The sequence below is a fragment of the Panthera pardus genome, unplaced genomic scaffold, assembly GCF_024362965.1.
Source record: "Panthera pardus isolate Hobbes unplaced genomic scaffold, ASM2436296v1 HiC_scaffold_17, whole genome shotgun sequence".
Lineage (NCBI taxonomy): Eukaryota > Metazoa > Chordata > Mammalia > Carnivora > Felidae > Panthera > Panthera pardus.
In genome coordinates, this window is record NW_026526732.1 from 65,679,229 (window position 1) to 65,686,453 (window position 7,225).

Consider the following 7,225-nt stretch of genomic DNA (forward strand, 5'->3'; position numbering starts at 1 on the left):
TGAGTTTGTACAGTCATTTAAAATGTTAAATATACTTGAAACACTTCAAAAGAAAATGAAAACAACTAAGGAAAACCTCAGAGGAATCTGGGGACACTTGGTAAGCAAGTGTAGTTTTATTTAATTTACTTTTTATTTTTTAAGTTTTTAATTCTAATTCCAGTAGAGTTAACAGTGTTATAATAGTTTCAAGTGTATAATATAGTAAGTCAACAATTCTGTACATTACTAGGTGTTTAGGATGATAAGTATACTCTTAATCCCCTTCACCTAGTTTACCCATCCCCCCACCCACCTCCCCTCTGGTAAGTATCTGTTTTCAGAGTCTGTTTGCTGGTTCCTCTCTCTCTTTTTTCTCCTTCACTCTGTTTTGTTTCTTAAATTCCACATTATGAATGAGATCACATGCTATTCGTCTTTTTCTGATTGACTTATTTCACTTAACATTATACTCTCTAGCTCCATCCATGTTGTTACAAATGGCAAGACTTCATTTTTTATGGCTGAATAATATTCCATTGTGTATATATATGTGCATATATAAATATAAATACATATATGTGTACACCACACTTTGTTTATCCCTTCATTTATTGATGAAAATTTGGGTTGTTTCCATAATTTGCAATTGTAAATAATGTTGCAATAAACATAGGGGTGCATAAATCACTTTGAATTAGTGTTTTTGTATCTTGGGGTTAAATAGTATTGCGATTACTGGATCATAGGGTGGTTCTATTTTTAACTTTTTGAGGAAACTCCATCCAGTTTCCCAGAGTGGCTGCACCAGTTTGCATTCCCACCAGCAGTTCACTAGGGTTCCTATTTCTCCACATCCTCACCAACACTTGTTTCTTGTGTTGTTGATTTTAGGGATTATGACAGGTGTGAAGTGATACATAAGGTGTGTGGTTTTGATTTGTATTTCCTTGATGATGAGTGATGTTGAGCATCTTTTCATGTGTCTGTTGACCATTGATATGTCTTCTTAAGAGAAACATCTGGGGGCGCCTGGGTGGCTCAGTCGGTTAAGCGTCCGAGTTCAGCTCAGGTCACGATCTCGCGGTCCATGAGTTCGAGCCCCCCGTCAGGCTCTGGGCTGATGGCTCAGAGCCTGGAGGCTGCTTCCGATTCTGTGTCTCCCTCTCTCTCTGCCCCTCCCCCGTTCATGCTCTGTTTCTCTCTGTCTCAAAAATAAATAAAACGTTAAAAATTTTTTTTTTTTTAAAAGAGAAACATCTGTTCATGTCTTCTGTCCACTTTGTTTTAATTGGATTATTTGTTTTTTGGGTGTTCAATTATATAAGTTCTTTATATATTTTTAGTACTAACTCTTTATGGAATATGTCATTTGCAAATATCTTCTCCCATTCATAGGTTGTCTTTTAGTTTTGTTGATAGTTTCCTTTGCTATACAGAAGCTATTTATTTTGATGCAGTCCCAATACTTTATTTTTGCTTTTATTTCCTTTGCCTCAGGAGACATATCTAGAAAGATGTTGTTAAGGCTGATGTCAGAGAAATTGTTGCCTGTACTTTCTTCTAGGGTTTTTATGGTTTAGGATCTCACATTTTTGTCTTTAATCCATTTTGAGTTTATTTTTCTGCATGGCTTAACAAAGTGGTTTAGTTTCATTCTTTTGCAGGTAGCTGTCCAGTTTTCCCAACACCATTTGTTTAAGACACTGTCTTTTTCCCATTGCATATTATCACCTCTTTCATCAAAGATTAATTGGCCATGTATTTGTGATTTATTTCTGGGCTATCTATTCTATTACATTGATCTATGTGTCTATTTTAGTGCCAGTTACCATACTGTTTTGATTACTACAGCTTTGTAATATAAGTTGAAGTCTGGAATTATGATACTTCCGATTTTGTTTTTCTTTTTCAAAATTGCTTTAGCTATTCAGGGTTTTTTTGTGGTTCCATACAAATTTTAGGATTGTTTTTTCTAGTTCTGTGAAAAATGCTTTTGGTATTTTGATAGTGGTTATATTAAATCTGTAGATTGCTTTGGGTAGTATAGACATTTTAACAATATTTGTTCTCCCAACTCATGAACATGGAATGTCTTTCCATTTCTTTGTGTTGTCTTCAATTTTGTTTCATTAACGTTCTATAGATCTCAGAGTATAGGTCTTTCACTTCTTTGCTTAAGTTTATTCCTAAGTATTTTATTATCTTTGGTGGAATTGTACATGGGATTGCTTTCCTAATTTATCTTTCTGCTGCTTCATTATTAGTGTACAGGAATTCAACAGATTTCTGTACATTGTTTTTATATTCTGCAACATTACTGAATTCATTTATGAGCCATAGTAGTATTGTAGTAGAGTGTTTGGGTTTTGTATATAGAGTATCATGTCATGTGCAAATAGTGAAAGTTTTACTACCTTCTTATCAGTTTGGATGCCTTTGTATTTTTTTGTTGTTTGATCGCCATGCCTTGGACTTCCAGGATTATATTAAATAAAGGTGGTGAAAGTGGACATCCTTACCTTATTCCCAATCTAAGGGGAAAAGCTGTTAGTTTTTCACCACTAAACATGATGTTAGCTGTGAGGTTTTCATATATGGGCTTTGTAATGCTAAGGTATATTTCCTCTAAATTCACTTTGTTGGAGATTTTTATCATGAATAGATGTACTTTGTCAAATGCTTTTTCTGCATCTATCAAAATGATTATAAGGTTTTTAATCCTTTTTCCTAGTGATGTGATATATTACATTGATTGACTTATGAATATTACTCACACTTATATCACAGGAATAAATCCCTCTTGATCATGGTGATTGAGTTTCTTTTATTATTGGATTCAGTTTCCTAGTATTTTTTTGAGGATTTTTGCATTTATATTCATCAGAAATATTGGCTTATATTTCTCTTTTTTTTTTTTTTTTTTTTTTGTGGTGTCTTTATCTGCTTTGGTATCAGGGTAATACTGGCCTCATAGAATGAATTTGGAAGTTTTTCTTCTATTTTTTTGGAATAGTTTGAGAAGAATGAGTATTTACTCTTCTTTAAATGTTTGGTAGAATTTTCCTGTGAAGCTATCTGGTCCTGGACTTTGATTTGTTGGGAATTTTTTGATTACTGATTCAATTTCATTGCTAGTAACCAGTCTATTCAAATATTGTATTTCTTCCTGCTTCCATTTTGGTAAGTTATATGTTTCTAGGAATTTATCCATTTCTTCTAAGTTGTCTAATTTGTTGGCATATAGTTGTTCATAATTTTATCTTATAATTGTTTCTATTTCTGTGGTGTTGGTTGTTATTTCTCCTCTTTCATTTGTGATTTTGTTTGAGTTTTCTCCTTTTCAGAGGTCTCACTAGAGGTTTTTCGATTTTGTTGATATTTTCAAAGAAACAGTTCCTAGTTTCATTGATCTGTTCATGTTTTGTTTTGTTTTGTTCTGTTTTAGTTTCTTTGTCATTTATTTCTGCTCTAATCTTTATTATTTCTTCCCTTTTGCTGGGTTTGGCTTCTGTTTGTTCTTTTTGTAGCTCCTTTATTTGTAAGGTTAGGTTGTTTATTTCAGATTTTTCTTGCTTCTTGAGGTAGTCCTATATTGCTGTAAACTTCCCTCTTAGACCTGCTTTTGCTACATCCAAAGATTTTTAGATTGTTGTATTTTCTTTTTTATTTGTTTCCATGTATTTTTTTTATTCCTTCTTTGATTTCTTGTTTGGCCCATTCATTGTTTAGTAGAACATTATTTAACCTCCATGTATTTGTGCTCTTTTTAGATTTTTTTCTGGGCATTGATTTCTAGTTACATGGCATTGTGGCCATAAAAGATGCATCATATGACATCTATATTTTTGAATTTATTGAGACTTGTTTTGTGGCCTAATACATAGCCAATTCTGAAGAATGTTCCATGTGTACTCTAAAAGAATGTGCAGTCTGGTGTTTTAAGATGGAATGTTCTGAATATATCCATCTGGTCCAGTATGTCATTGAAAGCCACTGTTTCCTTGCTGATTTTCTGTTTGGAAGGTCTCATCATTGATGTAAGTTGGGTGTTAAAGGCTCCTACTATTGTTGTATTACTATAAATTACTTCTTTTTTGTTTGTTATCAACCATTTTATGTATTTGGGTGTTCCCATGCTGGGTGGATAAATATTTACAATTGTTATATCCTTTTGTTGCATTGTCCCCTGAATAGTTATATAGCGTCCTTTGTCTCTTGTTACAGTCTTTGTTTTAAAGTCTATTTTGTCCAATGTGAGTATAGCTACTCCAGCTTTCTTTTGACATCCTATATGCATGATAAATGTTTCTCCATACCTTCACTTTCAACCTGCAGGTGTTTTAGGTCTGAAATGAATCTGTTGTTGGCAGTGTGTAGGCGAGTCTTATTTTTTTATCCACTCTGTCACCCTATGTCTTTTGATCTGAGCATTTGATCCATTTACATTCAAAGTAGTTATTGATAGACATGTATTTATTGCTATTTTGCTACTTGTGGTTGTTTTTGTAGTTTTCTCAGATTCTTTCTCTCTTTTCTCTCTTTCATACTTTGGTGGCTTTCTTTACTGGTATACTCTAATTTCTTTTTCCTTATTATTTGCATATGTATTACATATGTAAAAATATGTTTTTGCTTTGTGGTTACCTTTAGGTTTGTATATAACATCTTCTGCATATAATAGTCTATATGAAGCTGATGATCACTTAAGTTTGAACCCATGCTTTACTAGCCCCACCCCCATATTTTAGGCATATGGTGTCATATTTTACATTCTTTTATTTTGTGAATCCCTTTACTGATTTTTACAGAAATACTTATTTTTACTGGTTTTGTGCTTCCAACTTTTTTATACTCTCACTTATGGTCTTCCCTTTCCTCTCAGAGTCCCCTTTAACATTTCTTGTAGGACTCCATTAGTGGTCATGAACTCCTTTACTTTATGTTTGAGAAACTCTTTAGTTCTCTTTTTATTCTAAGTGATAGCCTTGCTGAATAGAGTATTCTTGGCTGCAGATTTTTTCCTTTTAGCAGTTTGAATATATCGTGTCACTCCCTTTTGGCCTAAAAAATTTCTGTTGAAATTCTACTGATAGCCTTATTGGGTTTCCTTGTATACAACTGTCTTCTTTTCTTTTCTCTTGCTCCTTTAAGGTTTTTTTTTCTTTATCATTTTTTTGACTTTTTAATTATGATATGGTTTCTGTGGACATCCTTCATTTGATTTTGTTGTTTGATCTCTGTGCCTCCTGGATATTGATATATGTTTCCTTTTCCAGATTAGGGAATTTTTCAGCTATTATTTCTTCAGATAAATTTTCTGCCCCCTTTTTTCTCTCTTCATCTTCTGGAATCCCTATAATGCAAATGTCATTATGTCATTATGCTTGATGGAGTCACCGAGTTCTGTAAGTCTATTCTTATTTTGGATAATTCTTTTTTCTCTCATATATGCAGCTTGATTGCTTTCCATTTCTGTCTTCCAGGTCATTAATTCATTCTTCTGCTTCCTCAAGCATACTATTTATTCTACCAATTTTTTTTTTTTTTTTTTTTTTGAGAGAGAGAGAGTGTGTGTGAGTTGAGGAGAGGAGCAGAGGGAGAGAGAGAGAGGGGATCTCAAGCAAGCTCCACACCTAGTGCAGAGCATCACACAGGGCTTGACATCACGACTGTGAGATCATGATCTGAGCTAAAGTCAAGAGTCGAATGCTTAACTGACTGAGCCAACCAGGTGCCCCTTATCAAAGGTATTTTTAATTGCATTTATTGTTTTTTTTTAATCTCTTAATGGCTCTTTCTTATCTCATTGGTTTTTCCAAAAAAAATTTTAATATTTATTTTGAGAGGGAGACAGAGCAGAATGGGGGAGGGCCAGAGAGAGGGACACACAGAATCCAAAGTAGGCTCCAGGCTCCAAACTGTCAGCACAGAGCCTGATGTGGGGCTCAAACTCACAAACTGTGAGATCATGAACTGAGTCAAAGTCAGGCACTTAACTGACTGAGCCACCCAGAGGCCAGTTATCTCATGGTTAAGGGTCTCATGGATGTCCTCCACTCTTTTCTCAAGCCCAGTGAGTATCTTTATGATCATTACTTCAAATGATTTAATTACTTTAAATACTAAAATTACTTTAAATTCTCTGGCATATTACTTATTTCCATTTCACATAGATCTCTTGCTGTGGTTTGTTCCTGTTCTTTCAGTTGCAACATAGTCCTCTGTCTCCTCATTTTGTGTAACTTTATGTGTTTTTTAATATGTGGTAGGAAAGTCAGCCTGCTGACATCTTCTGCTCTTGAAGATAATGATTTTATGAAGAAGAGGTCCTATAGTGCCCTGCAGTGCAGTGTCCCCTGCTCACCAGAACCTGTGGCTTCCAGGAGTGTCTCTTCTGTATGTTACATGTGCCATGCTGTTGAGTCCTGGCCATTTTTTCCTTCAGTCCAGTGCCTGCAGAGGCTCTCTTTGCCTGTTGTGGGCAGTGTTTGGTCCCTGGCCAGGTGGGGTGCTTTTTAACAAGGTGTGCATTGGTCTGCTTGCAAAATGAGACCTGCCATGCCACTGCCACCACTACTGGAACCGAGGTCCCACAAAGCATGCAGTTTGAGAAATGAGGTGTTGGTGACATTTCAGCAGTTTTCTGGGGATGTGCCCCACACTGCCTGGACTGAGGTAGGCATGACTGGGAAGGATGGACCTGCCAAAGCAAGGTTGGAGGGGGTGGTAGTGTGGAATCTGCACTGGTTTTCACAGGTGGCTATGTGTTTATGCTAGGAGACAAGGGAGGGAAAGGGCACCTACAACTCCTTTGTTCCTGGAAGGTCTCCTCTTGATCTCTGCCTCTCTGGGCCAAGCTGGAGATGAGTAAATAACTTCCCTCCCATTTGCCCTTGGCATTTTCCAGACTGCTGCTTCCAGGCTTTATCCCTGCAGACCTTTTGTTATGCTGTATCTTAAGCACTTCCTAATGCCCTCCAGGCTCTCTCAGAGCCAGTCCTGCTAATCTTTAAATATCCAGGTTTTAAGTCCAGCTAGTGGTTAAGAATTCAGAAGATTTGGCCTCCTTGCTTTCAAAGCCAAATGTTAGGGGGATTTGTTTCCCCCATGTGGGGTCCCTGGTGGGATAGTTTTTTTCTACCCTTCTGCACACCACCAGCTCCCTCCCCACCATGGATGGTCATGGTACTCTTCACTCCCAGTGTCTTCACACTTCTTATCTTCTTTGATATCTCATCTTCTC